This window comes from Thamnophis sirtalis, unplaced genomic scaffold, assembly GCF_051295495.1.
Source record: "Thamnophis sirtalis isolate CommonGarterSnake01/CBP01778 unplaced genomic scaffold, rThaSir2_p1.2 scaffold_3, whole genome shotgun sequence".
NCBI lineage: Eukaryota > Metazoa > Chordata > Lepidosauria > Squamata > Natricidae > Thamnophis > Thamnophis sirtalis.
In genome coordinates, this window is record NW_028261383.1 from 152841880 (window position 1) to 152858917 (window position 17038).

At 44.7% G+C, this 17038-nt stretch overlaps 1 long non-coding RNA gene across 3 annotated transcripts in view; it reads left to right on the forward strand.

Moving 5' to 3' along the window:
• The window catches only part of LOC148048261 (uncharacterized), a 45301-nt gene that overhangs the window by 16823 nt on the left and 11440 nt on the right, over positions 1 to 17038 (forward strand). The window contains exons 1-2 of one of the 3 annotated variants that reach the window (XR_015696052.1): positions 4529 to 4763; positions 11684 to 11762. This is a non-coding gene — a long non-coding RNA (uncharacterized LOC148048261). Of the gene's footprint in view, positions 1 to 4528; positions 4764 to 10167; positions 10247 to 11683; positions 11763 to 17038 lie in introns of those variants that run through there. The other 2 variants (XR_015696054.1, XR_015696053.1) reach the window with 2 other exon arrangements.

A 17038-nucleotide genomic window follows, 5' to 3' on the forward strand; every position in this document is an offset into this window, starting at 1 on the left:
ACGCCTCGCATATATACACACATACGACCATGTTGTTGTGGCCTGCCAGTGGCCAGGGGAACTGGCAGCAGATTCGGACAGTGAGGAGGTTGGGGAGGAACATGGGCCAGTCTGGAGTCTGGGGAAGGCTCTGATGAGGGTCCTGGGTCAGAGGCAGAGAGGGGGCCCAGAGCCGTATGCCAGTTACCGGCTGCCTTCAGATTCAGACATCAGTGAGGCAGACAAACAGCTGGAGCTGTTCCCAGTGTGTGCATGCACAGAATTGCCAGACAAAGGGAACAGCTAAAGAACAGGGGTTGACTTGGGAGTAAGGCCACAGGTGGACAATGAATGGCCCCTCCCAGAGAAAATAAAAGAGCAGCAAAGGGGGAGCGGAGTTTGCAGGAGACAATTAGTTCGCTTAATTGGTTCGTGACTCTCCGAGACTCCTTGCCAAGTTTTGCAGATATCGGCCTGGCAGCTCTCCAAGCCAGATAAGGTCTGTGACTGTAAATCCTCCCTTGAAAGACTTTGCTGGATGTGAATGAGCAGAATTCACAGCAAATTAAGAAAAAGTGTTTTTGTTGGGAAAAGGAGTTTGCTTCATGCTCTTGGGAAGCCTCGGTCAGAATACATATCATGCTTGACGTCCACATGGATGAAGGGGAATTATAGAAATAGGAGTCTAAGACTTTAGCAGATACACTCTGTTGGTGGCAAAAGCAGGCTTGGAAAATATCCCCGCGGCTGCAGCAAAACAAGGGCCAGCCTCCTGGGAACCCCTGTGGCAGGGAGCAAACGGGAATACCAGGAGCAGAGCAAGAGTTTGAGGGAAACATGAAGGAGTCCCAGCTCACCATTTTCGTTGCTTCCCTTCACACGTTAAAACATTGCTTCCCTGTACTAAGAATAAGTTGAGAACAAGTAGAATATCAAACAGCTCAGGCAGGAAGACGAGCACCAATGGACGGGCAGAAGGGGGTAGCAACTTCAGCAGGTACCCAGCAGTGCTGATCCCTGAGGCCAGTCCTGAACGTGGCTTTGCTCAAATGTATAGTCAGGCTTGGCAGATTACATGGGGATTGATCAGAGGAGAAGGGTCGAAGTGTAACGCTCTTCTGGTCACGAACCCTAACTGTCTACAATCTATATATTGACTGAATGGGAAACCAAATCCTGACCATAGTTAGTGAAGGGTAGAACTTCATAACTCTTTCCCCCTGAGTTTTATTCCTGGATAGATCTAGAAATCTAAGGCAGGCTATAACCGGGATGAATTATTCTGGCACCAGACAAAATAGTTGTGGAATTGAAAACTGGTGCTCTGGAAATCCTAGTCTTTTCTGCTCAGTTTGTCCATGCTCAGGAGCTACTGGGTGGTAAGCCTCCTGTCTTTCCCCTCCATTCCTTTGCAGAGTTCAATTGCTGAATATGGTTTGCTTTACTATGATCTGCATACTCATTACATGCCCTATCCAGAATTACACCTAAGGGAGATTCTGAGTACGCTGGTTAGATTACTAATTCTTTGTTTAAAAAACAGTGTGCATTTCTGAGTGTTTGGATGTGTGGGTGCGGCCGTCTGTTTGCAAGCGGATTTGTGCATTTACAAATCACATACCAGAATGGATCACATGCAAGGGATAGCTTACAGGCCTCCTTTTTTTGACACTGCCCAGTCCAGATTTTGGTTTGCAAATGTCGGGTGGCATTTCTATGACAATGTTGTATAGGCCGTACACATCTCTTTTCCTGCAACATTTTTCCTGTAACATTTTCAGCACAGGGGTCTACAACTTGTAATGTAGCAATCTGTGGCAAAGCCCATTTTGACCAAAACTGAGTGACCCTGAGCCAACTACATCTCCTCTAAGGCAGGAGAATGTGAAGTATATACAGGTAGTCCTCAACTTACGATCACAATCGAGCCGAAAATTTATGCTGCTAAGCGAGACATTTGCTAAGTGACTTTTTGCCCCATTTTGCAACCTTCCTTGCCACAGTTGTTAAGTGAATCATGGCAGCTGTTAAATTAGTTACATGTTTGTTAAGTAAATCTTTTTTACTCATTTTCAGAAGGTCGAAAGGGTGTCACGTCACCCTGGGACACTGCAACCATCGTAAATGTGGATCAACTTGCCAACTATCTGAATTTTGATCCCGTGACCATGGGGATGCTACAATGGCGGTAAGTGTGAAAAATGGTCATAAGTCACTTTTTCCAGTGATGATGTAACTTTGAACGGTCGCTAAATGAACTGTTGTAAGTGGAGAACTCTCAGTATACAACTCTTGAGCATTTTAAACAAAAGGTAGAATAGATATCCCTTTCACTCTTATTTGCCAAGTAAGGATTCTGATATTTTCCATTGGGCACCTCAGTTTGCCTTTAAAGTTGCTCACTGTAGGTCTTTGCAGATGTTCCATTTGCAACTTTCCATATGTTTAAGGTGGATTTGGAGACCCCTTAGTGGGTCTGATCCAGTGGTGGATTGCTGCCAGTTTGGCCCAGATCAGCCAAACCAGTAGTAGCAGTGGTGGGAGATTCTGCCCACCCGCCTGGACGCTTCTGCGCATGTGCAGAAGTGTCACAAGCATGCACAGGAGCACACCCAAACTGGTAGTAAAAAAATTAACCCACCTCTAATCTGACCGGTGTATTGGTCACCCAGTTGCCAGCAAACGTTTCACAGTTCACTTGAGTTGAAACAGTAACTTCATTCCTGAGGACCCTCCCCCCCCTTAGCTGCATGATGCTGTTTGTTGCCAAGTGAAATTCTTTCCATGGTGTGTATCATTGCACTGTGGAAACAATCAGCCCTAACCGATCTTGATCCCCCAAAGGACATGTAGTTGATTATGTACCACACAGTCCTTTGTTTATTCCTAGCAACAACATAGATAGATTTTCTCCGTGGTGATCTACTTCTAACCTGGTCTTTCGAGGGACGCGGTGGCTCAGTGGCTGAGACGCTGAGTGTGTTGACCAGAAAGGTTGGCAGTTCGGCGGTTCAAATCCCTAGCACTGCATAACGAAGTGAGCTCCTGTTACTTGTCCCAGCTTCTGCCAACCTAGCAGTTCGAAAGCACGTAAAAATGCAAGTAGAAAAAATAGGGACCACCTTTGGTGGGAAGGTAACAGCGTTCCGTGCACCTTTGGCATTTAGTCATGCTAGCCACATGACCACGGAGACGTCTTCAGAGAGCACTGGCTCTTCGGCTTTAAAACGGAGATGAGCACCGCCCCCTAAAGTCGGGAATGACTAGCACATATGTGCAAGGGGAACCTTTACCTTTACTAACCTGGTCTTTGAGGTTCCCCCAATGGTGCACATATTGCCAGTGTACAGTTTATTTAGCATATGGCAAATACACGGACTTATAGTAGTTCAAATGTTAATATCCAGTCCACCCAGCCATTCAAGGACAGGATGGTTTATGTTGAAAAAATCAGACATTGGGCCGATGTAAGCTCTGGATGGACATTCGGACACAATGTGATGTATATTTTGTCGAGGAGCACCACAGTCACACTGAAGGGTAGAGAGAAGAGTCCACTTAAACAATGAGTCCTGGTAGATCCCATGTTGGGTACAGATCCTGTTCAGAGTTGACCAATGCTGGAGAGGAATGTCAAAACCTGGCACCTTTTGTGTAGGGTCTCCTACATAACTGCCTATATCTGGGTGTTCAGCAGCCCATTTGGCTTTCCACAGTGTGTTGATGTCAAAGTTGTTAGACAGCTGTTGAGTGAGTGCCAGAGAGGGCTTCCTGGATTTAAGCCTGCTAATTGATAGATGAGGAAGATCAGCGTGCAAAGGAAGAAGTGGGTTTCTCGTAATTCTGTTGTACTCCTTCACTATACAGTTAATCCTTGACTTACAGTCGTTTGTTTGGTGACTGTGCGGAGCTACAATGGCACTGAAAAAAAGTGACTTACGACTGGCTTTCACATTTTCTCTGAAGCATCCCCATAGGCACATGATTAAAATTTGGACACTTGGCAACTGGCATGTACTTAATGACAGTTCATCTGTCCCGGGGTCATGTGTTCACCATTTGTGACCTTCGCAGCTGGCTTCCAACAAGCAAAGACAATGGGAGAAGTCAGGTACATTTCGCGACCGCATCATTCACTTTACCAACTGCAGTGATTCGCTTAACGGTTGAAAAAAAAAGGTTGTAAAGTGCGTCAAAACTCACTTGACAAACTCACTTAACAACGGCCTTGCTTAGCAACAGAAATTTTGGGCTCAATTGTGGTCATAAGTCAAGCACTACCTGCAGTTCATCCAAACTTCTACTGGCCATCCTATTCTGTTTCCTTCCTCTTTCCCAACAACAGGGCCTTTTCATGAGAACTGTATCTTTGCATAACTTGTCTGAAGGACGATATCATATTACGGGGAAGCCATAAAACAGCTAAGGATTTCTACATTTTCTCTGGACTGAAAATTTGTTTTGGCAAATGCAAACATGACTGAAGTGGCTCTCCATTCCTCAACAACTATATTGCCGCTCTGATAGCATCCGCTGAGTCACGCCCTGCCGCCTTGTTTAGGGTGACCCGCTCCCTCCTAAATGCGAGGGTTGCGGATAACCCCTTACAAAGTAGAGCAGAGGAATATGTCCAGTTCCTCACGGACAAAGTTGCTCGGCTTCGAATGGACCTGGACTCCAATTGCGCAGAGCCAGCCGGGGTACCGGGGGAAGGTCTTGAACGACATCTCTGGACTGACTTTCAACCTGTTGCTCCTGATGAAGTGGACAAGGCCATGGGAGCGGTGAGTGCTGTCACGTGTATACTGGACCCATGCCCCTCCTGGCTGGTCGCGAACAGCAAGGAGGTGATGCGGAGCTGGATCCAGGCGATGGTGAATGCCTTTCTTCGGGAGGGCTTCTTCCCACCGGCATTGAAGATAGCGGTGGTGAGACCCCTCCTGAAGAAGCCATCGCTGGATCCAGCCATTTTGAATAACTACCGTCCAGTCTCCAACCTCCCCTTTATTGGGAAGGTTGTTGAGAAAGTGGTAGCCTCTCAACTCCGACGGTCCTTCGATGAAGCCGATTATCTGGACTCCTTTCAGTCTGGATTCAGGCCTGGCTACAGCACGGAAACAGCTTTGGTCGCACTGACCAATGATCTCTGGAGAGCCAGGGATGGAGGTCATCCCTCCATCCTAGTGATTCTCGATCTCTCAGCGGCCTTCGATACCATCGACCATGGTATCCTTCTACGACGGTTACGAGAGGTGGGGGTGGGAGGCACCGTTCTTCGGTGGTTCTCCTCCTACCTCTCGGACAGGTCGCAGTCAGTGTTGGTCGGGGGGCAGAGGTCGACCCCTAGGCCCCTGAAATATGGGGTTCCTCAGGGTTCGGTCCTATCCCCCCTCCTGTTTAACATCTACATGAAGCCACTGGGTGAGATCATTCGACGGCACGGGATAAAATACCATCAATACGCGGATGATACCCAGTTGTATCTGTCCGCCCCGTGCCAACTCAGTGAAGCGGTTGACGTGATGTGCCAGTGCCTGGAGGCTGTCAGGGTCTGGATGGGGGTTAACAAGCTTGCGCTCAATCTAGACAAGACCAAGTGGCTGTTGTGTTTCCCTCCCAAAAATTTGGTTACTATTCCATCACTCAGGCTGGGGGGTGAAATTTTACGCCCCTCAGACAGGGCTCGCAACTTGGGAGTCCTCCTGGACCCACAGCTGACCTTAGAACACTATTTGTCAGCTGTGACCAGGGGGGCATTTGCCCAAGTTCGCCTGGTGCACCAGTTGCGTCCCTACCTGAACCGGGAGGCACTCGCAACAGTCACTCATGCCCTTGTGACTTCAAGACTGGACTACTGCAATGTGCTCTACATGGGGCAGCCCTTGAAGAGCATTTGGAGACTTCAACTCATCTAGAATGCAGCCGCGCGAGCGATCGATACACCCACGTTACACCTATCCTCCACGAGCTGCACTGGTTACCGATCGGTCTCCGGATACGCTTCAAGGTGCTAGTCGTCACTTATAAAGCCCTTCATGGTATTGGACCTGGGTACTTGAGAGACCGCCTGCTGCCAATTACCTCCCAAAGACCCATTAGATCACACAGGGTTGGCCTCCTCCGGGTTCCGTCTACCAGCCAATGCCATCTGGCTACTACCCGGGGGAGGGCCTTCTCTGTGGCAGCTCCGGCCCTTTGGAATGAACTCCCCGCAGAGATTCGGACCCTCACCTCTCTCCAAGCCTTCCGAAAAGCCGTTAAAACCTGGCTGTGTCGGCAGGCCTGGGGTTGATGAGTTCCCTTCCCCTCTCAATCTATGTGGCTGTTGGCTATTTTTAAATGCTTGTATTGTATTTTTGTGTTCCCTTTCCCCCCTTGAGTTGTTCGCCGCCCTGAGTCCCGCTGGGAATAGGGCGGCATATAAATAAAACAAATCAAAATCAATCAATCAAAATCAATCACCCTTGAAGCCTCACGAAGCCTCCGCATCATTATAACCATTATATGCTACCAGTACACAAGGACTTAGAGATGTTTTCATTAGATTTGAAATACATTCATTATGTTTCTAATAAGCTAGCAGAACTGTCAGATCTGAAACATTTCTCTGGTTTGAATGATGAACTCCCTGAATCATCAACTTGGGAGGCTCAGAGAAAACGCTGGGCAACAACCAGAGACAAACATGTGCTTAAACATCTCTGTGGCTCTTGGCAATCTGTGCTTTCAGCAGGGGACAACAATGCAGTATAGTAGCGACTGATTCAAGTACAGGTAGTCCTCCACTTACGAACACAATTGAGCCCAAATTTTTTGGTTGCTGAGCGAGACAAGTGTTAAATGAATTTTGCTTCATTTTACGACCTGTCTTGCCAGAGTTGTTAAGTGAATCATTGCAGTTGTAAAGTTAGTTACATGTTTGTTAAGTGGATCTGGGTTCCCCACTGACTCGGCTTATCAGAAGGTCTCAAAAGGAGATCACATGACCCTGGGACATTGCAACTGTCATAAACAGGAGTCGGTTGCCACATGTCTGAATTTTGATCACATGATCATGGGGATGCTGCAATGGTCGTAAGTGTGAAAAATGGTCAGGTCACTTTTTTCACTGCCGTTGTAACTTCAAATGATCACTAAATGAACTGTTGTAAGTTGAGGAGTACCTGTAGAGGATGAGACAAAATATAAGGGAAATTTCAAACTGACCCCCCCCCCCCCAAAATATTTTCTAAATACTAAAGCTTCATATGGTGGAGAATAGAATAGAATAACAGAGTTGGGAGGGACCTTGGAGGTCTTCTAGTCCAACTCCCTGCCTAGGCAGGAAACCCTACACCATTTCAGACAAATGGCTATCCAACATCTTCTTAAAGACTTCCAGTGTTGGGGCATTCACAACTTCTGGAGGCAAGTTGTTCCACTGATTAATTGTTCCAACTGCCAGGAAATTTCTCCTTAGTTCTAGGTTGCTTCTCTCCTTGCTTAGTTTCCATCCATTGCTTCTTGTTCTACCCTCAGGTGCTTTGGAGAATAGCTTGACTCCCTCTTCTTTGTGACAACCCCTGAGATATTGGAACACTGGTATCATGTCACCCCTGATTGTTAGGAAAAATGATTGTTGGAGAAAAAATTATTATTGGAGAAAAAATAGATAGTCTTTTGAAGGGCTAGCTGATTATAAGCCTAGTGTTTGCACAACAGAAAAAAAGAAAAGAAAAAAGAAAAAAAGAAAGTCTAATGAGCCATTCTGCCAATTCACTCCTTGTTATGCTTGGCTCAAAAATTATGCCTCCTGATGTCATTCAAACTCAGCTGCCTGCGATTTGGGTTACTGTAAACCTGATCATACAGGAAATAACTTTTTTAGTCTGGGAAGAGGTAACTGGGTACTTATGTACTTTTCTTTATTAATTTATCTATTATATTTCTATGTTGCCACAATAATATGCCTCAGCAGTTCATGAAAGGAAATACAAAATATCCACAGTAGGAGTATAGAACTGGGGGTCTCCAACCTTGGCAACTTTAAGCCTGGAGGACTTCAACTCCCAGAATTCCCCAGCCAGCTTTGCTTTGGAATTCTGGGAGTTGAAGTCCTCCAGGCTTAAAGTTGCCAAGGTTGGAGACCCCTGATATAGAAGGTCCACATTATGATAAGTTTCTGTAGTAATTACAGATAATTTTATTGCTCTATTTTTGCCATCTCTGTCTCCTGAGCAATAAGATGGTTTTCATTTCCACAAAACATATAACATTGCCTAAAGAGGCTCCCTATGTAATCCATCCAGTTTAGGTTTGAAATGATCTGCACATCTGCCTGTTTCTGCAGGGTTTCTGCCTGTGTAGCTGCCACCTAGAGTCAGTAGTATCAACTCACCTGATACATTTAGTTAGGCCAGCCACAAAGTCTTTCTGAAAGTGAGGAAGTGAGACAAAGATGTGTTTCACGTGGGATGAAAGTTTACATGAGTAGCCAACCGTCTTCCTGATTCAAATGTGTACCTGTGTGTTGTATGTTGTTTACTTGGCTCTTGGCTCATCCCCTTTATTCAGTTCTAGTACTGATCAAACTTCTTGAAAGTCTTCTCTGCAGAGAATGAGATACCTGGATTCTGAAAAGGTCTCTTAGAACAAAGGAAAGGAAATGTCCACGCATACAACATATGTCTTCTCTGAAGGTGGAGGTTACAGAACCACAGTCAGCCATGCTGCTGACTAGGGAATTCTGGGAGTTGAAGTCCACACTACTTAAAAGTTGCCAAGGTTGAGAAACACTAAACTAGGGAGTTTGCAATGGATCTCGGTGCTTTCCAAGAAAGGAATTCCTTCCATTATCACTATAAGCAAGCTGGATCTAACACCTGTACTTGAAAGCATGGTTGCTCACTGCCCCCCAAAAAGGGGGGGGGGGGAGATGTTATTAGCTATTCTCCCATTGTGAACAGATTGCACGGGACAAGTTGATAGGACGACCCTTTCTACTAATAATGTAAACTTATTGTTTTTAAAAATGGAGGGTCTCTGTACATATAATAAGTTAGCAGTCCAATAGTACGGTGCTAATGTAAATATGGCTAGTGCTACTTAAGAGCCCCCAGCAAAATATAGTTTGGGACCTGTGTCACATTTTTATATTTATCCAGCATTTGCTTATCTTCCAGTACTGATACCTTTAGAGATTGCCGAAGAACTACATATTTCCATATGTGATTGTTAAAACTCATACTGTTTTCAGTATTTCATTTCAGGAAGCAGAAATGAGTTCAAAATTATGAGCGGATATTTCTGTGGAATGAAGCTTGTTGCCAAGCTACCCGGTTATTATACTTGATAGAACACCTACCTCCTGACAGTGCCTTAAGCAGGTATGTGAGGCAAGCAAGCAAGTCCAATATGTATAGGCTGGTAGTTAAAAATGAAGCTGTGAAGAAATACAGGGAGGTATAAAGATACCTTGTGAGGGTAGAGATATGTCCGGGGCCATCCCACTTGATTTGCTTCACAAAAAATACTGAGTCAAAAGCAAACAAACTGCTACCATGTTTTCCCCAAAATAAGACAGGACCCTATTTCTTTTGACCCCCAAAATAAGCACTTGGCCTTATTTTTGGGAGGTCGTATTATTTTTGAGATGCAGGAGGCGGCGAGCGTGGTCACCTCGTGGCTGCTGCTGTGTTGCAAGATTTTTGGGGAGGGTTTATTTTTGGGCGAGGACTTATTTTAGTGCATGAGCTCAAAAGCCCGATTGGGTTTATAATCCAGGGAGGCCTTATGTTCGAGGAAACAGGGTATGACTTCCTACAAGAGCAGAATCCAGTTATTGAGAATAGCTCCACCCGTTTGAGGCTTGGCAATGGTTCTAGTCAGTAGCAATTCTGGTGGATATCATCTTATTAATGTTTCCCCTGGGAATTCAAGCTGGCATGTGGGGAGATCCCAGAATAGCTTCCAGGATTGGAAGTTTGTGAGATAGGTTGGACTGAGGGAGAATAACCAACTCCGTGATTGAGACAAATTTGGATCTCTCTAGTCCCAGGCCAGTACCTTAAACACTGTCCTACAGTAAATTATCACGGTCTCATCATCTACTATTATTTAGGACTAGTAGTATTTCCATAGTTTCTGTGGAGATTCTGAGTCATCCAGGTCATAATTGTCTCAAAGGTGCTTTTTTCCCCTTTTTTCAAAAGGCAATTGGACTGTTTTTTTCCTTGAGGAAGAAGAAAACATTTCACTTCTCATTCAAGAAGCTTCATCGGTTGTTATGGTGTGTGTGTAAAGTTAGGTACTGCATGGTAGGGGAATGGAAGGATTGGTTTTGAATGGAGGGTGATGGCGGGAGGGTGGAATTGAAGCAGGGACATGCAGTCAGGGGAGGCAGGGGAGGCAGAGCCTCACCACTGTCATCATGAAAAGAAAAAAAATGTAAAAGGAAAAAGGCAAGAGCTGAGGTCAGGCTGAGCTAGTTGCTGCCAGAGTCACCATGGATGACTCTGCTTAACTGTTTGAAAAAGCCTCTAAAAAAGTGTCCTTTACAGGAGGAGGCAGGAGAACGATGTGCCTCATCTAGTCTGACGTTAGGCGTTTTATGATCACTCAAGCAGAGTTAAGAAAGGGTTAAAAGCCGAAAAATTCCTGACGTAGGTGAGGCATGTCATTCTCCTGCCTCCTCCTGTAGAGGGCGCTTTTTAGAGGCTTTTTTAAACAGTTAAGCAGAGTCATCCACGGTGACTCTGGCAGCAACTAGCTCAGCCTGACCTCAGCTCTTGCCTTTTTCCTTTTACGTTTTTTTTTCTTTTCATGGTGACAGGCAAGAGCAGAGTTGAAATCCTCTCTGAAACAGCTGGAAAAGGTATGTGTGGGTCGGAGGGAGGGGGAGGACTTCATCCTCAAGTGTAAATCCCTCCCCAAGTGTAGTTTGATTGCAGGCAGAGCCACGTTGCCTTTTCAAACACACACACACACACACACACACACACACACACAGACACACACACACAGCTGGATAAAACTATATAAGCCAAGCTTCACTGATTACATGTTTGAAAAGGCAACGTGGCTCCACCTGCAATCAAAGGCTCGGATCGGCTCTCTACCTCTTCTCTGCCTCATCTCTCACCCCAGCCTGCAAGCAGGAGGTGAGTGGGTGGGTGGGCTTTATTGCATTTCAGGCATTTCCCACCCCGACAGCAGGCTGCATTTGCAATGGTGGAGGGGAATGGCAGGGGTATGGCAGAAAAGCTGCTTTCAAGTCATTGGAAAATATATCCAATCCAACTTCTGTTGTTTGTGTTTGTTTGAGAGAGAGTGAGTGAGAGAGGGAAGGGGGTAGGAGAGATAGTCCAATCCAACTTCTCTCTGTGTGTGCGTGTGTCTGTTTGAGAGAGGGGGAGGGAGGGAGAGAGTGAGGAAGGAGGGACAGGGAGAAGAAAAAGAATGAAGGAAACTTTTTCGCAAAGGAGAAAAACAAATGCTGTCGCTTTAAATCGGAACTGAGCATGCCTGGCTGTGGAATTCTGGGAGTTGAAGTTCACAAGTTTAAAAAAATTTGAAACCCACCACTGTGTCAGTGCATCACCAGCCATAAACCTCATCGCACGTCACGGAATTGAAGTAATGTATTTATTTGCAATCATCTGGTTGTTAGCATTCTCCCTGAGAGCTCTTGAGGTGAGGCCACTTGAGGGTTTATCTTTCATTTCAGGGTCACCTGAATCAGGATGCAATTGGTTGTGGAATCTTCTTGGAATTGCTGCAAGAGCTGCATTGTAGACCGGAGATAGGTAATGTCTTTATTCCTCACCCTCTATTGAGTGAGGGTTGTTCAATGTTAACATGTGGCCTCTCTTACCTGTCTTTCAAACTAATGATCCTCTCTATCCAACATGGGGACTTTGGTCTCTTCAAAAGAGTGACCTTTTGTCTTTCAAATGCAGATGGACTGCTGAATCTTGTCCTGATGGCTTTGATTTCCTATGCTGTGCCATGCACTGGTGAAGTGGTTGTTGGGTTTGTACCAACGTTGTTTTGTTTCACCATAGTAATGCAGGATTGGAAGAGGGGAATTACTTACTTGTCTAGATTTGTTAGTTTCCTAAATGCATTTGCCCATTGTATAAAAGAAAATACTTTTGCAGAGCCCTTGGCCCTGGCCGAAATCAGCAGGATGATGAACAGGGTGTCATGATGCAAATCCCATTCTTTTCAAAAGAGAGGGGCTTATATAATGGCATTTCATTATTTTGGTAGACCCAGCAAAGCTGTTAGGTTTCTAATAGTTACCAAACTCAGCCTTCGTGGACCATAGCCTACGGCAGGGGTGTCAAACTTGCGAGCCAGATGTGTCACACACTGGCCTTGCCCAAACACTGGCCATGCCCACACCTGGTTTAGCAAAGGTGGGGGGGAGTTGCAATACATTACATGATGATGCCGTGATGGCATGAGTTTGACACCCCTGGCCTAGGACCATATGCTTTGTAAACTTCCAAAATCTGGAGATTCAAAGTTTAGGAAAAACTCCTTTTCTGCCTATAAAATTTAGATATTGGCTGATGTTAATGTTCATGTCAAATTTTCCATCTAATGTTCCCCAAATTTGCTAGGTGACAACTCCAGCATGATTAGGTGATGTAGCCTAATTCCAAATGTTAGTAAATAAACGCCACCTCGGTTGCTCCAGTACCTGCTGTTGTTGCTGGCTTCTTTCCTTTCTTCTGATGGTTGTTAATTCCATGAAGTCATCACATGGCAGATAAGGTTACAGATTGCACAACTGGTGGTTCAAGGACACGCCTTTGTGCCAGCGAAGAAAGTCTCAGGAGCCAGGAGCTTAAATTCAACCTTTTAGAGGCCTTCCTTGTAAAATGATGCTGGCCATTCTCCTGTTTACAACAGCCATTTCTCCTTTGTAATCTTGTGACAAGAAGGATGGTAACTTGTTCAGAAATGCCCTTTGTGATCTTGTGGCTTTAATAATTATTAGCAACTGGGGTTTTTTGGGGGGTGCTTTTATTTAACTATTTAACCATCATCTTTACCCATAAATTACTTTGTGCTTAATCTGTTTGTATACCACTATTTTGGCTAAGTTCACAAAGCCTATGGATTGTCATTAATTAAATAACACACAAACAAGCAATGACTTAACATGTCTGTAAACCATGCCACACATTTCCCCCCATCTTGTACCTGCATAAAACTGCAATTTCAAAATCACAGCAGCAGACTCCTTTCCTTCCCATTGGTCTGCTCTACCAAAAGGTGAGGATAAGGAATCCATGATTAATTGAATTTAACCCAATTTTCTGGATTCCCAGAATATGCTAAACCATGAAACTCATCACATGGGCTGGTCTTCTCAGGCTAAAACAATGTTTCTCAACCACAACAACTTTAAGACATATCAACTCCAATTCCCAGAATAGTTTTTTTAATTTTATTTTTTACCTCACCTGTTTTTTTTTTTATAAATCTCAAGGTGGTTAACTCACCTAATACTCCTTCCTCCTCCTATTTTCTCCACAACAACAGTCCTGTGAGGTAGGTTGGGTTGAGAAAGGGTGACTGGCCAAAAATCACCCACCTGGCATGTTTATGTTCATACTTATACCCAGGAGTGGGTTGCTATGGGTTTGCCTGGGTTCAGGAGAACCCGTAGCTAATGTTATGGCTGGTTCGGAGAGCCTCCAAATCCCACCCCTGGCTGACTCCTACCACGCCCCTCCCAGGAGTCTCCACGTGGCTCATTTTGGATGCGAGGTAAATGCAGGGCCTGTGCTGAGGCTCGGGGAGGTGAAAAAATGGGCCTCCTGGAAGTTTCCAGCCTCTGGAGTGTCTCTGGAGCCTGGAGGAAGACATTTTCGCCCTCCCAGAGGCTGGAGGAAAGCCTCCAGAGCCTGGGGAACACAAAAACACCCTCTCCCGCCGTGGTGCAGGAGGCTGACTAGGCCATGCCCACTATGGCCACGCCCACCCAGAGAACCCGTTGCTGAAATTATTGAAGCCCACTGCTGTTTATCCTGCTATCTTGTACATGTTTGACAAACAAACAAACAAACAAACAAATAAAATTCTGGGAGTTGGAGTCTACATGTCCTTCAAGTCTGTGGGGTTGAGAAACATCGAGGCTAAAATACGGTTGATCAGCTGAAGTGTTTCATGTAAACATTGTGTTCCCAAGCCTATGCCTTAGAGAGGCTGTCATGGAAACATTTCTAGGAAGTTCTGGAACCTGAAGAGCAACATTAGGATAGCTGTTGCTCTGTTGCCAGTCTGTGGGTAGTTTGAATACTATAAGAGGAGTAGAATCACAAACAGATCCTTTGCCTTTTATCAGTACTATGATAAAAATGGCCATCCCCACTACAGTGTTTTTCCATGATGAAAAACCTAATATTTGCTGGACGTTTGCATGAAATACCACTGTTAACCTCTTTTAAAAATGGGTGGCTTCCCAGGTTAGGTAAGGGCTAAAGTGGCAGCCCATGGCCATACCTGATTGCTCTTAAAAAAGCTAAGCAGGGTCAGATCTTAGTGCTTGGCTAGGACTCAGTGGTGAAATTCAAATTTTTTTACTACCGGTTCTGTGGGTGTGGCTTGGTGGGCATTGCAGGGGAAGGATACTGCAAAGTCACCATTCCCTCCCCACTCCTGGGGGAAAGATACTGCAAAATCTCCATTCCCACCCCACTCTGAGGCCAACCACAGGTGGTATTTGCCAGTTCTCCAAATTACTTAAAATTTCTGCTACCAGTTCTCCAGAACCCGTCAGAACCTGCTGAATTTCATCCCTGCCAGGACTCCACTAAGAGATTCTAAAGTGGGAGTGTCCTGCAGAGGTGGTATACAGCCAATTGTGACAGGCTCTGGAGAACCGGGAGTGGAAATTTTGAGTAGTTTGGAGAACCGGCAAACAGGCTGGCCCTGCCCTCACTGCCTCCCAGCCGATCTTCTTTTGTTGCCCTGAACAAAAGAACAGAGCTGGAAAGCAGGTTAGTGGGGTGGGGAGGGAATGGGAATTTTGCAGTATCCTTTCCTAGCCATGCCCACAAAGCCACGCCCACAAATTCATGCCACACCCACAAAGCCACACCCACAGAACCGGCAGTAAAAAAAATTGAATCCCACCACTGGTGTCCTAGCATGGCAACCTTGGCAGGACTGATGGAGGAATTCTGGAAATTGAAGTTCACAGATCTTAAAGTTGCCAAAGTTGGACACTCCTGTCCTAGAGCTATCATAGAAACTGGGAAGTCAAAATTCATCCTGGGAGAAGACAACAAGAAAGCAATTAAATGTTCTGTTGCCAAGAAATTACATCGACATGTCAATGTAGCCATTTAGGAACTGAGCCTGACTAGATGGAAGCATGACCTGTTTAAGGTTGATGCTTGGCTTACCACCAGTCCTGCATTAATCTTTCAGATTAAAACTTTTGCCTTTCTTTTTTAAGGCAAATTATAATACTGTAATATAATTTGTATTCTTCTCCTCCAACTTCCTTATTGGAATGTATCATTGAATTAATTTGAGCAACTTTAACTAGTACGGTTTGAAATGTTATCCACTTCTGCTATTCTTTTAAAAATGACATTTCAGTGCCATTATTTTGGCTTGTCAGTTAAGTAATTCATACAAAGTATCATTGGAATAATTGGGGCAATCAATCACCATAACTAAATTCCCATTAATTTCAATTAAGTTTATTTTGGAAACCCAGAAACAGCCTGCTTGGAAAAACAAAGCAATCTACAATTATATGACATAAATTCAATTCAATGCAGTGTAATATAATAAAATAAATATTTTTATGTGCTGACACATAGGTTACAGTCTTAAAATAGTCCTCACTTTGCAGCGTCTCAGGTAGCAAACCCAGTTTACTCCTACAGCTTAGGCACAGGATGAGTTGGCAGTGAAATATTTGCCTTTCATGCACATCTAACGTGGCAGCTCCTCCTGGTGGCATCTCTCTGCACTGAGCCAGGCTGGCACAAGATTTAGCAGACTCTTGTTGAAATCGGATGGAGCGATTTGTCAGACAATTCTGACCAAAGGAATGAAATTATTTGAATACAAGGTTTCTGTTCTAGATGAAGAAAAAGATTGAGCGATTCATCTCCTATTTTGATTTAGTCTTTACCAACAGGAACTTAGATATTCTACTAGCATCTTGCAGAAAGCAGAAACAAGTTGCAGTGATAAAAACACAAAATTGGCACACACAAAAATCCCCCCCTATATTTTAGCAGAAAATGAAGATAAGTCAAGCTAGAAAAGTCACTACAATCATAAGCATAATCAAACATTCTGAATCCTTTGATGATGTCCATTTTGCTCTATGAATTCATGGAGACCTAACCCTGACCCTAGGTTGCTTTCTCCACAAGGGGACAGTCCCATGTATTTTATCAGGAAATGTAGATATAATACAATAGCAGAGTTGGAAGGGACTTTGGAGGTCTTCTAGTCCAAACCCCTGCCTAGGCAGGAAATCCTATACCGTTTCAGACAAATGGCTATCCAACATCTTCTTTAAAACTTCCAGTGTTGGGGCATTCACAACTTCTGGAGGCAAGCTGTTTCACTGATTAATTGTTCTAACTGTCAGGAAATTTCTCCTCAGTTCTAAGTTGCTTCTCTCCTTGATTAGTTTCCATCCATTGCTTCTTGTCCTGCCTTCAGGTGCTTTGGAGAATAGTTTGACTCCCTCTTCTTTGTGGCAAACCCTGAGATATTGGAACACTGCTATCATGTCTTCCCTAGTCCTTCTTTTCGTTAAATTAGACATACCCAGTTCCTGCAACCGTTCTTCATATGTTTTAGTCTCCAGTCCCCTAGTCATCTTTGTTGCTCTTCTCTGCACTCCTTCTAGAGACTCCACATCTTTTCTACATGGTGGCGACCAAAACTGAGTGCAGTATTCCAAGTGTGGCCTTACTAAGGCATTATAAAGTGGTATTAACACTTCACGTGATCTTGATTCTATCCCTCTGTTTATGCAGCCTAGAATTATATTGGCTTTTTTGGCAGCTGTTGCACACTGCTGGCTCATATT